This window comes from Arachis ipaensis, chromosome B9, assembly GCF_059453495.1.
Source record: "Arachis ipaensis isolate K30076 ecotype BB chromosome B9, ASM5945349v1, whole genome shotgun sequence".
In the NCBI taxonomy this organism is placed as follows: domain Eukaryota; kingdom Viridiplantae; phylum Streptophyta; class Magnoliopsida; order Fabales; family Fabaceae; genus Arachis; species Arachis ipaensis.
The window spans coordinates 60,507,964-60,529,216 of record NC_142444.1 but is presented as its reverse complement, the minus strand read 5'-3'; the positions used below and the strand labels follow the sequence as shown (position 1 = coordinate 60,529,216).

The following is a 21,253-nucleotide window of genomic DNA, read 5'->3' as shown; positions in this document are numbered from 1 at the left end:
TCAGAGAATACAAAGTTTAGATCTGAAATGTCATGAGATACAAAATAAGTCTCTAAAAGTTGTTTAAATACTAAACTAGTAGCCTAGGGTTACAAAATATGAGTGGACTATGATGGATGATGCAGATATCTACTTCTGGGGCCCACTTGGTGTGCCGGGGCCCACTTGGTGTGTGCTGGGGCTGAGATTTCGTGCAGAGGCCATTTGTGGAGTTGAACGCCAGTTTTTATGCCAGTTTGGGCGTTCAACTCCAGTTTTTTATCCTTTTCTGGCGCTGAACGCCAGAATTGGGCAGAGAACTGGCGTTGAACGCCAGTTTACGTCGTCTATCCTTGTGCAAAGTATGGACTATTATATATTGCTGAAAAGCCCTGGATGTCTACTTTCCAACGCAATTGGAAGCACGCCATTTCGAGTTCTGTAGCTCCAGAAAATCCACTTTGAGTGCAGGGAGGTCAGAATCCAACAGCATCAGCAGTCCTTTTTCAGCCTGAATCAGATTTTTGCTCAGCTCCTTCAATTTCAGCCAGAAAAATACCTGAAATTACAGAAAAACACACAACTCATAGTAAAGTCCAGAAATATGAATTTTTCCTAAAAACTACTAGAAATAGACTAAAAACTAACTAAAACATACTCAAAACTATATGAAATTATCCCCAAAAAGCGTATAAAATATCCGCTCATCAACCATCCTGGATATATTCTATGATGGTGACGTTAAGAATTTTGCCAGTAATGAATGTCATAAAAACAGTCGCGTTGTAGATATAGTCTCTAAACCGACAAAAATTCCTTCGTACAAACGTTTTGGTTGTCACAAGTAACAAACCCCTTTGAAATTGATAACCAAGTATTCAAACCTCGAGTCGTTTTCTCAAGGAATTGCAGGGAAGTATGTTCTTATTATTGGTTATGAGTTTGTAAATTGGGGTTTAGGAAGTAAGGTGGGAATATGTTATATGACAAATAAAATAAAATAATAATAATAAAATAAAATCCCTTGACAAGGTATAAGAACGGAGGTCCTATCCTTATCAATTGTGATGAAATTTGGATTTTAATCTCACTTTTTTAACCTCTAACTATGAAGGTAGATCAAGTGGATTAATCAGCTTAATCCTCAGGTCCTAGTCAATTCCGATGGAAAGACTAGAGTTATTGGAGCAACTCCCAATTTCAACAACTCCTTTATTTGACAGCTCAAGCGTTACCAATTACTTAACCAAAGCCAAAAAGAAGAAAATATCTAAATTAAATAGCATCAATATAAATAAAGCAAAGCAAAATTAAATCTGAAAATTCCTCAAATTATATTAATAAAAGCAATCCAATCTAACATGAAAGATTTATGAATCAAATGGGCAACATAAGTAATTAACAAATAAAAGTATTAGAGTATCTAAAAGTAGAAGAGAAATAATAACTGAAGAACATTGAACCTGGGATTGAGAGTCACTCTAAAACTAAGAGAAATCCTCAATCCTAATCCTAAGAGAAAGGAGAGAACCTCTCTCTCTAAAAAACTACATCTACTCCTAAAATTGTGAATATGAAAGCCTTCTTATGAATGGATGCATTCCTCCACTTTATAGACTCTAATCTATGTTTTCTGGGTCGAGAACTGGGTCAGAAACAGCCCAGAATTCGCTGGTCTCGAATTCAAATGCGCTGATTTCCGTCACTGCGACGCGGCCGTATGGATCACGCGGTCGCGTCACCTAGCGTCAGGGGAACTATAGCATATTATATATCAAATCGAAGCCCTGGACGTTAACTTTCCAACGCAACTAGAACCGCGTCGTTTGGACCTCTGTAGCTAAAGAAATTAAAGATCACTCAATATCCAAAGCTCTCCGAAAACTATTATGAAAATTCCAAAAGAAAGCTTTCCGAAAAACTTAAATTCTATCCTATTTATACACTTTCTTCAAATGATCCTCAAGCCTTGAGTTGGGCCTTTGCTCTTGGTGGAATTGGGTTGAAAGAGGTCTTGGTTGATTGCTCTTGAAGTTTGGAGAAGAACCAAAACGAACCAATTGAACCGGGTTTGAGTTTTGCAAAAGTTGGACCAAAAGTTTGAGCAAAAGTTAGGGGTCTAACTTTTGCTCCAACTTTTCATATCAGCTAACACCACTTTGCTGATATGAACGTTGGTGCCAACGTTAGGGGTCTAACTTTGGCCCTAACGTTGGCCTTACCTTGTGTGCTTGTGGCGCCAACGTTAGCCACCAAGTTAGCGGGCTAACGTTGGCGCAAACTTTTGCTCCTCCTTGTGATTTTCATGTGCCAACGTTAGCCACCAAGTTAGGGGGCTAACGTTGGCGCAAACTTTTGGTGCCCAGGGAGGTTTTCTTCATGCCAACGTTAGCCTCAAAGTTAGGGGGCTAACGTTGGCGCAAAGTTTTGGTGCCCAGGGGTGAATTTCATGTGCCAACGTTAGCCTCAAAGTTAGGGGGCTAACGTTGGCGCAAACTTTTGGTACCCAGGGAGTGATGTTCAAGTTCCAACGTTAGCCTCCAAGTTAGGGGGCTAACGTTGGGGCTAACTTTTCAACCAAAAGTTTGTGCAAAAGTTTGATGCTAACTTTAGGTCCAGCTTTTTGCTTCCTGGTTCAATTTCACTTATTCCATTGTCTTCTCTTTACTCCTAGCTATTCCTTCTTGCTTCAACCTTTCTCCAAGCTTTCTTCACCTATAATTAATCAACCAAACACATCAAAGCTATGCTTAAAATCATGAGATATTCATTCTTTCATAATATGTGACAATTATAGTATAAAACCTCATGAAATAGCATGAATTCATACATGGTTGATTCAATCAAGGGAAACATGAAAATATACCTAATTGGCTTGCTTGTAGCTCAAGAAAGTGCATAATTCTAATGAAAACAAAAGAAAAAGACTAGTTAAAATAGGCTAAGATGACTTTTCATCACAACACCAAACTTAAAGCTTGCTTGTCCTCAAGCAAGAAAAGATTTATTGAGAAGAAAGAATGAAATGGAAGAGGATGTTCATGCTAGCAAAGTATTATTGATAGTTCATGGGATTTTGTGTGGATTTGCAAATACTCACTTCTTATTGACTCCTAGGCCTAGAAAGTCTCCTTCAAGCTTCAAGTGACATACTGCTATGACCTCTCATTATTCCTTTATCCTTGGCTATTACTTTGTTCATAAGCTTTATTTGAGTGTCATGTGTAGCAAGTTCATTTTCTTTTCTTTATACTTGACACATTATTCACCATAGATACTTGGCTCACATTCCTTCTTAAAACATTGATGCCCAGCACCTCTTTGGGTTACTAAATGCCTTGTAGTTAGGTTGCTCTTGATAGTGGACTTTCAGCTGATGATCCCGGATTAGTTAACCCAAGTCACCGAGTGTTGATGCACTCCTAAGAGCTTACTAATCCAAGCAGATCCTAGCACAAAGACATCACAGGCATATATTTTAAAGTTCAAGCTATTGGTGTCTAGCTTTGTTTCTTTTTGTTTCCTTTTGTTCTGATCTCTTTTCTTTCCTCCTTTTTTGTTTTTCTTTCTAACCAAGGAATTTAATTGGGATTCATAGACAGTAGGCTACTCTCTACTTAGGAGGAGATATCCTGGCTCTTTATTCACTAAAAGTGAGCTATTATACAATCACACACATACCACCACTTACTTTTATTCTACTTCTATCTAACAGAGATCATCTTGCTTCACATTCAAACTGTTCTTTTATTGAACTTAAAGATGCAGGGGACAAACATGCTTTTTGTTAAGTGAAAGTAAACACACAAGCATACACATAGACTAGTTTACTTATTCTAAGAGAAGTTTGAATCTGTTTGAACTAAATGAACACTTTATCAAGACATCAATCAAAAGTATTTCTCAACAGTAAAGGTTAAGTATAGATACAACCTATTGGTTTGCATTTCTTTTGTTCTTCTTTCTGTTGTGCCCCTTTTTGAGTCTTTATGCATGGTATCTTCAATTGGTGGTTAACTCCCAGACTTAATTCCTTGCTACTTCTTCTGATTCACAGGTTAACTCTGGGCAAACTTTTGTGTCCTTGCTAAAGGTTATGATATTGAGACTAAACAAAACTAGTTAAGTTATTGAATAATCTGTTTGATTTCTTGGAACTAGCAATGTGTAGGAAGTTGGAATGTAATTTTAAATGAAATTTTGGTGGAGCACCAACTTAGCATCCTGCATTCTCCCTTAGATTGTTTTTGGTGTGTAACACTAAACTTAGCTCCTTGCAATATATAGCAGTTATCCAACACTTTTATTGAAAAAGTTATGAAAGGAAAACTACCTCAGGTTGGGTTGCCTCCCAACAAGCGCTCTTTTATTGTCACTAGCTTGACACCTTTCAATTCTTTTTAAGAGGGCTGTAGGTGTTGAACCTCTTTTTCCTTACCCCATTGTCCTCCCAAGTACAGCTTTGCTCTGTGACCATTTACTATGAATTGATTCTTCGTTGTCTCATCTAGCAGTTCAATATTCCCATAGGGAAAAATCTTTGTCACCAAGTATGGGCCAGTCCACTTAGACTTCAGTTTGCCAGGGAAGATTTTAAGCCTCGAATTATACAGGAGCACTTGCTGTCCTGGCTTGAATTCCTTCTTTGTGATCTTCTTGTCATGCCACTTCTTAGCTCTCTCCTTGTATGTCTTCGCACTTTCATAAGCCTCTAGTCTAAATTCGTCCAACTCATTTAGTTGTAACAACCTTTTTTCTCCTGCAGCTTGGGGATCAAGGTTGAGGAGTTTAGTGGCCCAAAAAGCTCTGTGTTCAAGCTCTACAGGGAGGTGGCAGGATTTGCCATACAATAGCTGAAAGGGTGACTTGCCAATAGGAGTTTTAAAGGCTGTCCTATACGCCCACAATGCATCCTTTAGCTTTCTAGCCCAATCTTTTCTTGTGATTCCCACTGTTTTCTCTAGGATCTTCTTTAATTCTCTATTTGCAAGTTCAGTTTGGCCGTTAGTCTGAGGATGGTAAGGTGTGGCTACTTTATGAATTACTCCATACTTGTAGAGGAGTTTCTCCATTTGTTTGTTGCAAAAGTGACTACCACCATCACTAATAAGACTCTTTGGCACTCCATACCTAGTGAAAATGTGTTTTTTTAGGAATTGGAGGACAATCTGTGCATCACAGGTAGTTGTGGCTATGGCTTCCACCCACTTTGAGACATACTCCACTGCTACCAAGATGTATCTAAAAGAATAAGAAGGAGGAAAAGGCCCCATGAAATCAATTCCCCATAGATCGAACAATTCTAATTCTAAGATAAAGTTTTGAGGCATCTCATTCCTTTTTGTTAATCCTCCTGCTTTCTGGCATTCATTACATTGGTGTACATATTCTCTGGCATCCTTGAAGATAGTTGGCCAATAGAAGCCACTCTGCAGTATTTTTGCGGCTGTTTTTTTTGGGCCAAAGTGTCCACCATAAGCTGAACCATGACAATGCCACAAGATGTCCCTGATTTCACTTTCGGGAACACACCTTCTGATTACTCCATCAGAGCATCTCTTGAACAAGAAGGGTTCATCCCATGAAAATTTCCTTGCTTCGTTGATCAACTTCTTCACTTGTTGCTTAGAGAACTCTTGCGGTATCTTCCTTCCCACTTTGTAATTTGCTATGTCAGCAAACCAAGGTGCTTGCTGGATCTGCAGAAGGTACTCATCTGGAAAGCTTTCATTTATGGGCTGGGATGCTTTTTGACTTGTTTCATGTGGCAACCTCGACAGATGATCAGCGACCTGATTTTCAGTGCCCTTCCTATCTCTTATCTCTATGTCAAATTCTTGTAGGAGCAATATCCACCTGATGAGTCTTGGTTTAGCATCCTGCTTTGACATTAAATACTTAAGTGCAGCATGATCAGTGTAAACCACAACTTTGGATCCTATTAGATATGATCTAAACTTATCAAATGCATAGACTACAGCTAGCAATTCTTTTTCTGTTGTGGTGTAATTTCTTTGGGCCTCATTCAACACTTTACTTGCATAATATATGACATGATGCAAATTTCCCTTCTTTTGCCCAAGTACAGCACCAATTGCAAGGTCACTTGCATCACACATGAGTTCAAAAGGTAATTCCCAATCTGGAGGTGTGATGATTGGTGCTGTTGTGAGTCTATTTTTTAAAGTTTCAAAGGCATGCTGGCAGTTTTCATCAAAAACAAAAGGGTTATCAAGCATTAACAGATTACTTAAAGGTTTGGCTATTTTTGAAAAGTCCTTGATAAACCTTCTGTAAAATCCGGCATGCCCCAAGAAACTTCTAACAGATTTCACATTAATTGGTGGAGGGAGTTTTTCTATGATCTCAACCTTTGCCTTATCAACCTCTATCCCCTTTTTTGAAACTTTATGGCCAAGAACAATCCCTTCTGGTACCATGAAATGGCATTTCTCCCAGTTTAAAACCAAATTAGTTTCTTGGCACCGTTTCAAGACAAGGGTTAAATGGTTTAGGCAAGCATTGAAATTATCACCAAAAACAGAGAAGTCATCCATGAAGACTTCTAAAAATTTTTCGACCATATCAGAGAAAATGGAGAGCATACACCTTTGAAATGTGGCAGGGGCGTTGCAGAGCCCAAAGGGCATCCTCCGATATGCAAAAACTCCAAATGGACATGTAAAGGCAGTTTTCTCTTGGTCCTTGGGGTCCACCACTATTTGATTATACCCAGAATATCCGTCCAAAAAGTAGTAATAGGCATGGCCGGCTAACCTTTCCAGCATCTGATCAATGAATGGGAGAGGGAAATGATCCTTCCTGGTGGCATCATTCAATCTTCTATAGTCTATGCACATCCTCCACCCAGTCACTGTTCTAGTAGGGATCAACTCATTCTTCTCATTAGTGATGACCGTCATTCCTCCCTTCTTTGGTACAACTTGAACCGGGCTTACCCATGGGCTGTCAGATATTGGGAAGATTATCCCTGCATTCCACAACTTCATTACTTCCTTCTGGACAACTTCCTTCATTGTGGGATTTAGCCTTCTTTGCGGTTGAACCACTGGTTTGGAATTATCTTCCAAGAGGATCTTATGCATACATACTGCAGGGCTGATTCCCTTCAGGTCATCAATGGTCCATCCTAAAGCATCTTTGTGAGCTTTGAGTACGTCAAGAAGTTCTCCTTCTTCCTTCTTTGTCAGGGATGAATTAATGATTACTGGGAAGCTCTCTGATGTGCCAAGGAATGCATATTTGAGATGGGTGGGTAAAGGTTTCAGTTCTTGTTTTCGTACATCTTCCTTCTTATCTTGTCTTTCATCCTGCTCAGTAGAGGTCTCAGCCACTTGTTCCTCTGTTGCCCCTTGATTTCCTTCTTGCTCTTGAAAATTTTCTTCCAATGTTTCTTCCACCAAACTGTCTATCATGTCCACTCTTACGTAATCCTCTTGCTCAGGAGCGTTTTGCATTGATCTGAACACGTTTATGACCATTTGTTCATTATGGACCCTGAAGGTCATTTCTCCTTTTTCTACATCAATGATGGCCCTTGCTGTGTGTAGAAATGGTCTTCCCAAAATGATTGAGTCGTTTCCTTCTTCTTCAGTGTCCAAAATTACAAAATCTGCTGGGAAAATAAACTCCCCAACCTTCACCAACAGATTCTCCACAATTCCATTGGGTGTCTTGATTGATCTGTCGGCCATGACTAGTGACATCCTGGTGGGTTTAAGCTCTTCTATGGCAAGTTTTCTCATCATTGAGAGAGGCATTAAATTGATGCTGGCACCCAGGTCACAGAGAGCCTTGTTGAGAATTATCTTGCCAATAGTGCATGAGACTACAAAGCTTCCCAGATCCTTAAGTTTTGGTGGAATACCCCGTTGAATCACAGCACTGCATTCCTCGGTGAGTAATACGGTTTCCCTTTCAAGCCAACTTTTTTTCTTGTTGATAAGATCCTTCAGAAACTTGGAATATAGAGGCATTTGCTCAAGTGCTTCAGCCAAGGGAATATTGATTTCCAGCTTCTTAAAAATCTCAAGGAATTTGTGAAAATGCTAGTCTTTAACCTCTTTGTTGAACCTCTAGGGATATGGCAGTGGAGGTGTGATGCTCTTTCCTATTTGCTGCTGTCCCTGAGCTACTTCCTTTGAGCTATGTGGCTGGTTGTCCTTCTCTTTAAGTTTCTCAGTGCCTTTGTTTGGCATCACAACTTGCTCCTTAGCCTCATCTGCCTTTGTTTGATTCTCATCCTCCGTTGGTTCTTTGATGTTCTCTGCTTGCTTCTTTGTAGTGTCATTGTTGCTTATCAATGTTCTCCCACTCCTTAATTGTATTGCCTTGCATTCCTCCTTGGGATTTGGAATTGTGTCACTGGGCAGTGAGTTTGAAGGTCTCTCAACAGATACTTGCTTGGAGAGTTGCCCCATCTGTCTCTCTAGGCTCTTCAGGGAGGCTTCCTGATTCTTGGTTACCATTTCCTGGTGTTTCAACATTTTGTCTATCATGGCCTCCAAGTGAGTGATTCTTTGGGCTTCAGGTGATACTTGAGGTGGGTTATGAGATGTGGGTGGTGGATGGTAGGCATTTTGGTTGGTGGGTTGGTTATTAGATTAGTATTGGTTGAGGTTGGGGTAGTTGTTTTGAGGTTTTCTGTAGGGGTTTTGGTTAGTTTGCTGCTGGTTGTGGTTTTGGTTGCTTCTTGGGTTGTGTTGGTTTGAGTTCCTCTGCCATGGTTGTTGGTTTTGGGTATGGTTATCTCCCCATCTGAGGTTTGGGTGGTTTTTCCAGGATGGATTGTATGTATCACCATACACTTCATTTGGTCCTTGGTTGTGCATATACTGTACTTGCTCTTGTTGTTGTTCTTCTTGAGTTTCTTCACTCTGTCCCCATGTGGTTGATGGTTGGCTGGTGTTAACTGCTGCAACTTAGAGACTATCAATCCTCTTGGCCATTTGCTCAAATTGTTGTTGAATTTGCTGCTGCATCATCTTGTTTTGAGCCAGGATTGAATCCACTCCTTCTAGCTCCATTACTCCTCTCCTTTGTGATGGTTGGCGGCCTCTTTGATGAGCAAAGAAATATTAGTTGTTGGACACCATATCAATGAGTTCTTGAGCCTCTTCTGCAGTTTTCATGAGTTGCAAGGAACCTCCAGCTGAATGATCCAAAGCTTCCTGGGATTTCAGTGTTAAGCCTTCATAGAAGTTTTGAAGCTTCTCCCACTCATTAAACATGGCCGGGGGACATTTCCTGATCAGAGCCTTGTACCTCTCCCATGCCTCATAGATGGGTTTGGCCTCCATTTGTGTAAATGTTTGTACCTCGGCCTTCAACCTTATAATCCTTTGAGGTGGGTAAAACTTGGCAAGAAACTTGGTTACCAAATCATCCCAGTTGTTGATGCTGTCCCTTGGAAAAGATTCCAACCATTGAGTGGCCTTGTCTCTGAGAGAAAATGGGAATAGCATCAGCTTGTAACTGTCAGGGGGCACTCCATTAGTTTTGACAGTGTTGCATATCCTCAAGAAAGTGGATAAATGTTGGTGTGGGTCCTCAAGTGGTCCTCCACCAAAAGAGCAATTGTTCTGAACCAAAGTGATGAGTTATGGTTTGAGTTCAAAATTGTTAGCATTGACATTTGGAGCCAAGATGCTGCTCCCACAATGTCTAGGATTTGCAAAGGTATAGGAAGCCAAAATTCTTCTCTGGGGTGGGTTGTCATTGTTGTTGTCTTCTCCACCTGGTGGATTGGTTAAATGTTCCTCCATCTCTTGGAATTCTTCGTCTGATTCCTCTTCTCCAACAATATTTTTCCCTCTTTCAGCTCTTCTTAACCTCCTGAGAGTTCTTTCGTCTTGTTCATGAAAATTGGGTATGGTTCTTCTCGTACCTGACATACAAGCAGAGCATGAGAAATGCACAAAACCAGTGACACTTCAATTTACTGCCAGATTGAAGTGTTAGTTAGATTAAGCAAAAAATCAAACAGTTAGTGGGTTAGTCGAAAATTAAAGAAAAAGTGCTTGATCTAGATCACCACTTCACTTAATCATTGTCAATCTAATCAATCCCCGGCAACGGCGCCAAAAACTTGATGAGTATTTTGGTGAAAAATAAATTTCCTCCAAAACACACAAATCTAACCGGCAAGTGCACCGGGTCGTATCAAGTAATAAAAACTCACGGGAGTGAGGTCGATCCCACAGGGATTGAAGGATTGAGCAATTTTAGCTTAGTGGTTAATTTAGTCAAGCGAATCAAGATTTAGTTGAGTGTTTTGTGATTTGCAGAAATTAAATTGCATGAAATTAAAGAGAGCAGGAAATTAAATTGCTGAATCTTAAAGAACAAGAAATTAAATGGCAGAAACTTAAAGTGCAAGAAATGTAAATTGCGGAAACTTAAAGTGCAAGAAATGTAAATGGCTCGAAATGTAAAGGGAATTGGGGCTTGGATTTAAACAAGGAAAAGTTAAATTGCATTAAACAGAAGAGTAAAAGGGAATTGGGATTGAATCGGATCCGAAACAGAAAAGTAAATGAACATATAAAGCAGTAAACAGAGAATTGAAATGGGAAATCAGATCTCAGGACCCAGAGACTAGAAAGCCAAGTCTAGATCTCAATGCCTTCCTAGATCCAACAAGAACAATTGCAAGGGAGTTGAAAATTGTAAGGCAGGTAGATGAGAAGCAAGTAACAGAAACGGAAATTAAATTGCAGTAAACAAAGCAGAGAGATCCAAGGATGAGATTGAAACAGAATTTCTTCAATTCTCCAACCCAAAATCCAAGACAATTGTAATTGAAATTGAAAGCAATAAAACTGAGAGGAAGAGAAGTGAATTCTCCTTCCCCAAGACAAAGAAATTAAAGATCACTCAATATCCAAAGCTCTCCGAAAACTATTATGAAAATTCCAAAAGAAAGCTTTCCGAAAAACTTAAATTCTATCCTATTTATACACTTTCTTCAAATGATCCTCAATCCTTGAGTTGGGCCTTTGCTCTTGGTGGAATTGGGTTGAAAGAGGTCTTGGTTGATTGCTCTTGAAGTTTGGAGAAGAACCAAAACGAACCAATTGAACCGGGTTTGAGTTTTGCAAAAGTTGGACCAAAAGTTTGAGCAAAAGTTAGGGGTCTAACTTTTGCTCCAACTTTTCATATCAGCTAACACCACTTTGCTGATATGAACGTTGGTGCCAACGTTAGGGGGTCTAACTTTGGCCCTAACGTTGGCCTTACCTTGTGTGCTTGTGGCGCCAACGTTAGCCACCAAGTTAGGGGGCTAACGTTGGCGCAAACTTTTGCTCCTCCTTGTGATTTTCATGTGCCAACATTAGCCACCAAGTTAGGGGGCTAACGTTGGCGCAAACTTTTGGTGCCCAGGGAGGTTTTCTTCATGCCAACGTTAGCCTCAAAGTTAGGGGGCTAACATTGGCGCAAACTTTTGGTGCCCAGGGGTGAATTTCATGTGCCAACGTTAGCCTCAAAGTTAGGGGGCTAACGTTGGCGCAAACTTTTGGTACCCAGGGAGTGATGTTCAAGTTCCAACGTTAGCCTCCAAGTTAGGGAGCTAACGTTGGGGCTAACTTTTCAACCAAAAGTTTGTGCAAAAGTTTGATGCTAACTTTAGGTCCAGCTTTTTGCTTCCTGGTTCAATTTCACTTATTCCATTGTCTTCTCTTTACTCCTAGCTATTCCTTCTTGCTTCAACCTTTCTCCAAGCTTTCTTCACCTATAATTAATCAACCAAACACATCAAAGCTATGCTTAAAATCATGAGATATTCATTCTTTCATAATATGTGACAATTATAGTATAAAACCTCATGAAATAGCATGAATTCATACATGGTTGATTCAATCAAGGGAAACATGAAAATCTACCTAATTGGCTTGCTTGTAGCTCAAGAAAGTGCATAATTCTAATGAAAACAAAAGAAAAAGACTAGTTAAAATAGGCTAAGATGACTTGTCATCACCTCATTAAAGGAAATCATGCCTGGCGATTTTTAAGGCTCATTAGGCCCAATTTCAAGCTGTTTCTGCATAGAAAAGACCCAAGGATGCTAGGGGGAAAATGGGGGATCACTCATTTTACACTAGGACATAATTTTTAGTTAGTTTTTGGTTCTTTTGTTATTCTAGAGGGAGAAACCCTTGTTCTTCTCTAGATCTAGTTTTAATTTGATCTTCCCTTGTTGATTTGTGACTTGGATCTTGTTAATTACTAGTTTTAATTGTTCAATTTGAATTCGTTGTTACAATTTTGCTTATATCTTGTGATAGTTTATGAATTCTTGTCAATTGTCATTTTATACCCATTTCATGAATGTTGTGAATCTTGACTTGTTGATGTTACATTGATGATTTCTATGTTTAGCTTTGTTGTTTGGATGATCATATGTTGATAATTGTTAGTGGGTACTTGTAGATTTCAATTTAATTGCTATTTTGAACATGTCTTTTGTTAATGCTTACCAAGTGGTTGATGAATTGTTTACTTTGATTATGGAGTAGTCTTCTTTACTCTTGGCCTAGGTCAAGGGAATTGGGTAAACTTGAGTCATTGGGTCTAATGGATTTGATGATTTGGGAGCCCTAGGTGGTCAATTTGATACTCATTGACGCCAACCCACTACTAATCTAATTAGTAGGTAGGTTGGGACTTATGGGTTGATGTGATCAAAGCCATTTGACGTACTTCAAGTCTAGGAGTAGATATCACGTACTTAAGACTTTGAGAGTAGACTTAATAAGCTTGGTTCCTCATAATTGTCAAGATATAATTGTTAGACAAGGATGGTGGCCCCAATTCCCAAGCCTAGCCAAGAGTTGCTTTTATTATTCATATTTGAAAATCAATTTCCTCAACCAATTGCTTTAGTTGTAGTTACTTGTTTGGGTTATAATAAGATTAAGTGGAATGTTGTTTATTCATTGAACTTGCTCATGTTTTTCTTAGTTAATTGAACTAGTTGTTGCATTTTAAGATTATTTGCTTGTTAAGATTCCCATTTATTTTCATGCTCATAACTCACAACCCCGAATTTCTAACCAATGTTGAACCACATGTTTGCCCATTCCTTGTGAGATGACCCGAGGTTTGAATACTACGGTTATTTCTATTGGGGTTGAACTTGTGACAACCAGATCCCTCTTCTAAATTTGACCCCCGAGGATTGTTGTTGGTAGAGCTATACTTGCAACCCGACCTTATTGGAGAAAATCTTTACCAATACACCCATGGGGCGCCTATCAAGGACCTGACAAAATTTTTCGAAAAAGAAGAAGACATGGCCGAACCTAACAACAATGGTGGAGATGCAAGGAAGATGCTTGGTGACTTTGTTTCACCCTCTTCTGACTTCTGTGGAAGGAGCATCTCAATTCCTGCAATTGGAGCAAACAATTTTGAGCTTAAGCCTCAATTAGTTTCTCTAATGTAGCTGAATCGCAAGTTTCATGGACTTCCATTGGAAGATCCTCATCAGTTTTTAGCTGAATTCTTGCAAATCTGTGACACTATTAAGACCAATGGGGTTAATCCTGAGGTCTACAGACTTATGCTTTTTCTCTTTGCTGTAAGAGACAGAGCTAGGACATGGTTGGACTCACAACCTAAAGAAAGCCTGAACTCTTGGGAAAAGCTGGTCAATGCCTTCTTGGCAAAGTTCTTTCCACCTTAAAAATTGAGTAAGCTTAGAGTAGAAGTCCAGACCTTCAGACAGAAGGAAGGCAAATCCCTCTATTAAGCTTGGGAAAGATACAAGCAGTTGATCAGAAGGTGTCCTTCTGACATGCTTTCAGAATGGAGCATCATATACATATTCTATGATGGTCAGTCTGAACTGTCCAAGATGTCATTGGACAACTCTGCTGGAGGATCTCTTCATCTGAAGAAGATGCCTGAAGAAGCCCAGGAACTCATTGAAATGGTTGCAAATAACCAATTCATGTACACTTCTGAAAGAAATCCTGTGAATAATGGAACAACTCAGAAGAAAGGAGTTCTGGAGATTGATACTCTGAATGCCATACTGGCTCAGAATAAAATATTGACTCAGCAAGTCAATATGATTTTTCAGAGTCTGTCTGGAATGCAAGCTGCATCAGGCAGTACTAAGGAGGAAGAAGCCTATGATCCTGAGAATCCTGCAATGGCAGAGGTGAATTACATGGGAGAATCCTATGGAAACACCTACAATCGTTCATGGACGAATCATCCTAATCTCTCATGGAAGGATCAATAGAAGCCTAATCAAGGCTTCAATAATAATAATGGTGGAAGAAACAGGTTTGGCAATAGCAAACCTTTTCCATCATCTTCTCAGCAACAGACAGAGAACTCTAAGCAGAGCCACTCTGACTTAGCAACTATAGTCTCTGATCTATCTAAGACCACTCTCTGTTTCATGACTGAAATAAGGTCCTCTATCAGTAATTTAGAGGCACAAGTGGATCATCTGAGTAAGAAAATTACTGAAACTCCAATTAGTACTCTCCCAAGTAATACAGAAGAGAATCCAAAAAGAGAGTGCAAGGCCATTACTATAACCAACATGGCCGAACCTGGAGAGGAAGAAAAGGTAGTGATTTCCAATGGAGAAGACCTCAATGGACATCCACTAGCCACTAAGGAGTTCCCTATTGAGGAACCAAAGGAATCTGAGGCTCATACAGAGACCATAGAGATTCCATTGAACCTACTTCTGCCATTCATGAGCTCTGATGAGTATTCTTCCTCTGAAGAGGATGAAGACATTACTGAAGAGCAAGTTGTTAAGTACCTGGGAGCAATCATGAAGTGGAATGCCAAGTTATTTAGTAATGAGACTTGGGAAGATGAACCCTCATTGCTCATCAATAAACTAAATGATCTGGTTCAACTGAAATTACTTTAGAAGAAACAAGATCCTGGAAAGTTCTTAATACCTTGTACCATAGGCACCATGACCTTTGAGAAGGCTCTGTGTGACCTTGGGTCAAGTATAAACCTCATGCCCCTCTCTGTAATGGAGAAACTAGGGATCCTTGAGGTGCAAGCTGCAAGAATCTCACTAGAGATGGCAGACAATTCAAGGAAACAGGCTTATGGACTTGTAGAGGATATCTTGGTAAAGGTTGAAGGCCTTTACATCCCTGCTGACTTCATAATCCTGGACACTGGGAAGAAAAATGATGAATCCGTCATCCTTGGCAGACCCTTCCTAGCCACAGCAAAAGCTGTGATTGATGTTGACAGAGGAGAGTTGGTCCATCAACTGAATGAGGACTACCTTATGTTTAAAGCTAAAGAATCTCCTTCTGTACACATGGAGAAGAAGCATGACAAGCTTCTCTCAATGCAGAGTCAAACAGAGCCCCCACATTCAAGCTATTGACATTAAAGAAGCACTTGTTGGGAGGCAACCCAATTTTTACTTATCTATATTAAATTTCTATTGTTATTTTATATTTTCTTTAGGTTGATTATCATGTGAAGTCATAAAAACAACTAAAAAATCAAAAAACAGAATGAAAAATAGCATTGAAAATAGCACACCCTGGAGGATGAGCTTACTGGCATTTAAACGCCAGTAAGGGTAGCAAAATGGGCGTTAAACGCCCAGTCTGGCACCATTCTGGGCGTTCAACGCCAGAAAAGGAAGAAAAGTTGTCGTTTAACGCCAGAAAGGGGAGAAAAGCTGGCCTTAAATGCCAGAAATCGGCAGCAAACTCGCGTTTAATGCCTGGATTGGCACTCCAAGGAGCGTTTGCACGCCAAAATGGTGCAGGGATAAGAAAGCCTTGACACCTCATGATCTGTGGATCCCACAGGATCCCCACCTACCTTAACTCTCTCTCTCTCTTCTTCACACCTTCCTATACCACCCACCTCACAATTCAAAATCCTTTCCCTCCCACACCCAACCCCTAATACACGAACCCTACCCTTCTCTCCACTCCTATATAAATCCCTCCTTACCACCTTCTTTCCACACATCATAAACACTCCTTCCCCCACTCCCCCCGGTGGCCGAACCACTCACACCTCTATTTTCTTCCTCTTCTACTTCCCTCTTTCTTCTTTTGCTCGAGGACGAGCAAACCTTCCAAGTTTGGTGTGGTAAAAGCGTTGCTTTTTGTTTTTCCATAACCATTTATGACACCTAAGGCCAGAGAAATCTCTAGAAAGAGGAAAGGGAAGGCAAAATCTTCCTCCTCTGAGTCATGAGAGATGGAAAGATTCATCTCAAAGGTCCATCAAGACCACTTCTATGAAGTTGTGGCCAAGAAGAAGGTGATCCCTGAGGTCCCTTTCATTCTCAAAAGGAATGAGTATCCGGAGATCCGACATGAGATTCGAAAAAGAGGTTGGGAAGTTCTCACCAACCCCATTCAACAAGTCAGAATCTTAATGGTTCAAGAGTTCTATGCTAATGCATGGGTCACCAAAAACCATGATCAAAGTGTGAAACCGAACCCAAAGAATTGGCTTATAATGGTTCGGGGGAAATACTTAGATTTCAGTCCGGAAAATGTAAGGTTGGCATTCAACTTGCCAATGATGCAAGGAGATGCATGCCCCTACACTAGAAGGGTCAACTTTGATCAAAGGTTGGACCAAGTCCTCATGGACATATGTGTGGAAGGAGCTCAGTGGAAAAGAGACTCCAAAGGCAAGCCAGTTCAACTAAGAAGGCGTGATCTCAAACCCGTAGTTAGGGGATGGTTGGAGTTCATCCAACGCTCAATCATTCCTACTAGCAACCGGTCTGAAGTTACCATAGACCGAGCTATCATGATCCATAGCATCATGATTGGAGAGGAAATAGAAGTTCATGAGGTCATATCTCTAGAACTCTACAAAGTGGCTGACAAAACCTCCACTTTGGCAAGGTTAGCCTTCCCCCATCTCATTTGTCACCTATGCAATTTAGGTGGAGTTATCATAGAGAAAGATATCTTCATTGAAGAGGACAAGCCCATCACTAAGAGAAGGATGAAGCAAATAAGAGAGTCCACTTATAGACCTCAACAAGAGCATGAGGAAGTCCCTCATCAAGAAATCCCTGAGATGCCTCAAGGGATGCATTTTCCTCCACACAACTATTGGGAGCAAATCAACACCTCCTTAGGAGAACTGAGTTCCAACATGGGATAACTAAAAATGGAGCACCAAGAGCACTCCATTATTTTCCATGAAATTAGAGAGGATCAAATAGCCATGAGGGAAGAGCAACAAAGGCAAGGAAGAGACATTGAGGAGCTCAAGCACTCCATAAGATCTTCAAGAGGAAGAACTAACCGCCATCACTAAGGTGGACCCGTTCTTTAATTTCATTGCTCTTATTTTTCTGTTTTTTGAAAATTGTGCTTTATGTTTTTCCTATGTTTGTGTCTTTATTACATGATCATTAGTGTCTAGTATCTATGCCTTAAAGCTATGAATGTCCTATGAATCCATCACCTTTCTTAAATAAAAAAATGTTTTCTAAAAAAGAAAAAGAAGTACATGAATTTTGAATTTTAAAATAGTTTAATTATTTTGATGTGGTGGCAATACTTTTTGTTTTTCTAAATGAATGCTTGAACAGTGCATATTTTTGAATTTGTTGTTTATGAATGTTAAAATTGTTGGCTCTTGAAAGAATAAAGAAAAAGGAGAAATGTTATTGATAATCTGAAAAATCATAAAATTGATTCTTGAAGCAAGAAAAAGCAGTGAATAGACAAAGCTTGCGAAAAAAAATAAAAAAATAAAAATAAAAATAAAAAAAGAGGCAAAAAAAAAAGAGAAAAAAAGAAAAAGAAAAAGCAAGCAGAAAAAACCATTAACCCTTTAAACCAAAAGGCAAAGGTAGAAAAAGGATCCAAGGCTTTGAGCATTACTGGATAGGAGGGCCCACAGGAATAAAATCCTGGCCTAAGCGGCTAAACCAAGCTGTCCCTAACCATGTGCTTGTGGCGTGAAGGTTTCAAGTGAAAGCTTGAGACTGAGCGGTTAAAGTCTTGGTCCAAAGCAAAAAGAGCGTGCTTAAGAGCTCTGGACACCTCTAATTGGGGACTCTAGCAAAGCTGAGTCACAATCTGAAAAGGTTCACCCAGTTATGTGTCTGTGGCATTTATGTATCCGATGGTAATACTGGAAAACAAAATGCTTAGGGTCATGGCCAAACTCATAAAGTAACTGTGTCCAAGAATCAACATATTGAACTAGGAGAATCAATAACACTATCTGAATTCTGAGTTCCTATAGATGCAAATCATTCTGAACTTCAAAGGATAAAGTGAGATGCCAAAACTGTTCAGAAGCAAAAAGCTAATAGCCCCGCTCATCTAATTAAGACTGATCTTCATAGATGTTTTCATAATTTATTTTATATTCTCTTCTTTTTATCCTATCTTGTTTTTAGTTGCTTGGGGACAAGCAACAATTTAAGTTTGGTGTTGTCATGAGGGGATAATTTATACGCTTTTTGGCATTGTTTTTACATAGTTTTTAGTATGTTTTTATTATTTTTTATTATATTTTTATTAGTTTTTAAAGAAAAATCACATTTCTAGACTTTACTATGAGTTTGTGTATTTTTCTATGATTTCAGGTATTTTTTGGCTGAAATTGAGGGACCTGAGCAAAAATCTAATTCAGAGGCTGAAAAAGGACTGCAGATGCTGTTGGATTTTGACCTCCCTGCACTCGAAGTGGACTTTCTAGAGGTACAAAGACCCAATTGGAGTGCTCTCAATTGCGTTGGAAAGTAGACATTCTGGGCTTTCCAGCAATATATAATAGTTCATACGTTGCCTGAGATTTGATGGCCCAAACTGGCGTTCAAAGTCAGCCCAAGGAATTTTGGCGTAAAACGCCCAAACTGGCACCAGAATTGGAGTTAAACGCCCAAACTGGAACCAAAGCTGGCGTTTAACTCCAGAAACAGCCTAAGCACGAAAAAGTTTTAATGCTCAGCCCAAGCACACACCAAGGGGCCCCAGAAGTGGATTTCTGCATCATTAACTTATTTCTGTAAACCCTAGGCCATTAGTTCATTATAAATAGGACCTTTTACTATTGTATTTACACGCTTTTTATCATCTCTGGACGTTTAGTCCTTAGACCTTTGGTATGGAGGCTGGCCATTCGGCCATGCCTAAACCTCTTTTACTTATGTACTTTCAACGGTGGAGTTTCTACACTCCATAGATTAAGGTGTGGAGCTCTGCTGTTCTTCATGAATTAATGCAATTACTACTATTTTTCTATTCAATTCACGCCTCCTTCTTGTCTAAGATATTCACTCGCACTTCAACCTTATGAATATGATGATCCGTGACACTTATCATCATTCTCACTTATGAACGCGTGCCTGACAAACACTTCCGTTCTATCTGCAATAGCTTGAGTGCGTATCTCTTGGGTTTCTAATCTAAGATTAGAACCTTCGTGGTATAGGCTAGAATTATTGGCGGCCATTCCTGAGATCCGGAAAGTCTAAACCTTGTCTGTGGTATTTTGAGTAGGATCTGGGATGGGATGACTGTGACGAGCTTCAAACTCGCGAGTGTTGGATGTAGTGACAGACGCAAAAGGATCAATGGATCCTATTCCAACATGAGTGAGAACCGATAGATGATTAGCCGTGCGGTGACAGCGCATTTAGACCATTTTCACTGAGAGGACGGACGGTAGCCATTGACAACGGTGATCCCCCAACATACAGCTTGCCATGGAAGGAGGTAACGCATGGTTGGAAGAAAGGCAGTAGGAAAGCAGAGGTTCAGAAGGAACAAAGCATCTTCATACGCTTATCTGAAATCCTACCAATGAATTACATAAGTGCTTCTATCTTATTTTCTGTTTTACTTATATTTCAATTATCAAAATCCCATAACCATTTGAATCTGCCTGATTGAGATTTACATAAGATGACCATAGCTTGCTTCAAGCCGACAATCTTCGTGGGATCGACCCTTACTCACATAAGGTATTACTTGGACGACCCAGTGCACTTGCTGGTCAGCTGCATGGAGTTGTGTGAAAAGTGTGCGATCACAATTCCGTGTACCACTAAGTCAGAGAGGCTCTGATTAGACGTCTCCATCTGTTGCTGAGAAGGTGGGAATGGTATGTTGTTGAACCTATTCTGGGTTTTCCCACCTTGATTATTGTTGAAGCCTTGCTGAGGCTTCTGTTGATCCCTCCATGAAAAGTTGGGATGATTCCTCCATGATGAGTTGTAGGTGTTTCCATAAGGCTCATTGTTAGGATTTCCTAAATAGTTAACCTCATCCATCATGTTGACCTTTGGGTTAGGATCTTGTTCTGAGCCAATATGGTATTCAGAGTGTTAACCTCCAGGACTCCTCTCTTTTGAGCCACCCCATTATTCACAGGGTTCCTCTCAGAAGTTTACATGAATTGGTTGTTTGCAACCATATTAATGAGTTCATGTGCCTCTTCAAGCGTTTACTTCAAGTGGAGTGAACCACCAATAGAGTGGTCCAATGCCATCTTGGACATCTCAGAAAGGCCATCATAGAAAATATCTAGCATGGTCCAGTATGAAATTATGTTAGGAGGGCACCTTCTGATCAATTGCTTATACCTTTCCCAGGCTTCATAGAGGGATTCACCTTCTTTCTGTCTGAAGGTCTGAACTTTCACCCTAAGCTTGCTCAGCTTCTGAGGTGGAAAGAATTTGGTCAAGAATGCATTGACCACCTTCTCCCAAGAGTCTAGGCTTTTCTTAGGCTGAGAATCTAACCTAGCTTTGTCCCTTACAGCAAAGGAGAAGAGCATAAGCTTGTAAATTTTTGGATCCACTCCATTAGTCTTGACAGTATCACATATCTACAAGAATCATAGATGAATCTATTGGGATCTTTCTATGGAAGTCCATAAAACTGGCAATTCTGCTAAACTAGAGTGACCAGTTGAGGCTTCAGCTCAAATTTATTTTCACCAATGGCAGGTATAGAGATTCTCCGTCCATAGAATTTAGAAGTGGGTGTAGTAAAGTCACCTAGGACCTTCCTTGCATTTCCCCTGTCATTAGGGTTGGCTACCATGTTGATCACGAAAAAAATTAATTCTCCGTAAAAACTACCGGCAAGTGCATCGGGTCGTATCAAGTAATAAACCTCACAAGAGTGAGGTCGATCCCACGAGGATTAAAGGATTAAGAAATCAATAGTAAGTTGATCATTCTAGTTAGACAAGCATAATTGGATGATGAGTAGCAGAAAATGTAAATGACATAAAAGTAAAGAAAAGC

General features: G+C 39.9%; 1 non-coding gene across 1 annotated transcript; it reads left to right on the top strand.

The window, feature by feature from the left end:
- The first annotated feature begins 20,543 nt into the window (after nucleotides 1-20,543).
- Nucleotides 20,544-20,652, top strand: LOC148544829 (small nucleolar RNA R71). The gene has a single exon (XR_015900893.1). It is a non-coding gene; the product is annotated as a small nucleolar RNA R71 (small nucleolar RNA).
- Nucleotides 20,653-21,253: the final 601 nt, after the last annotated feature.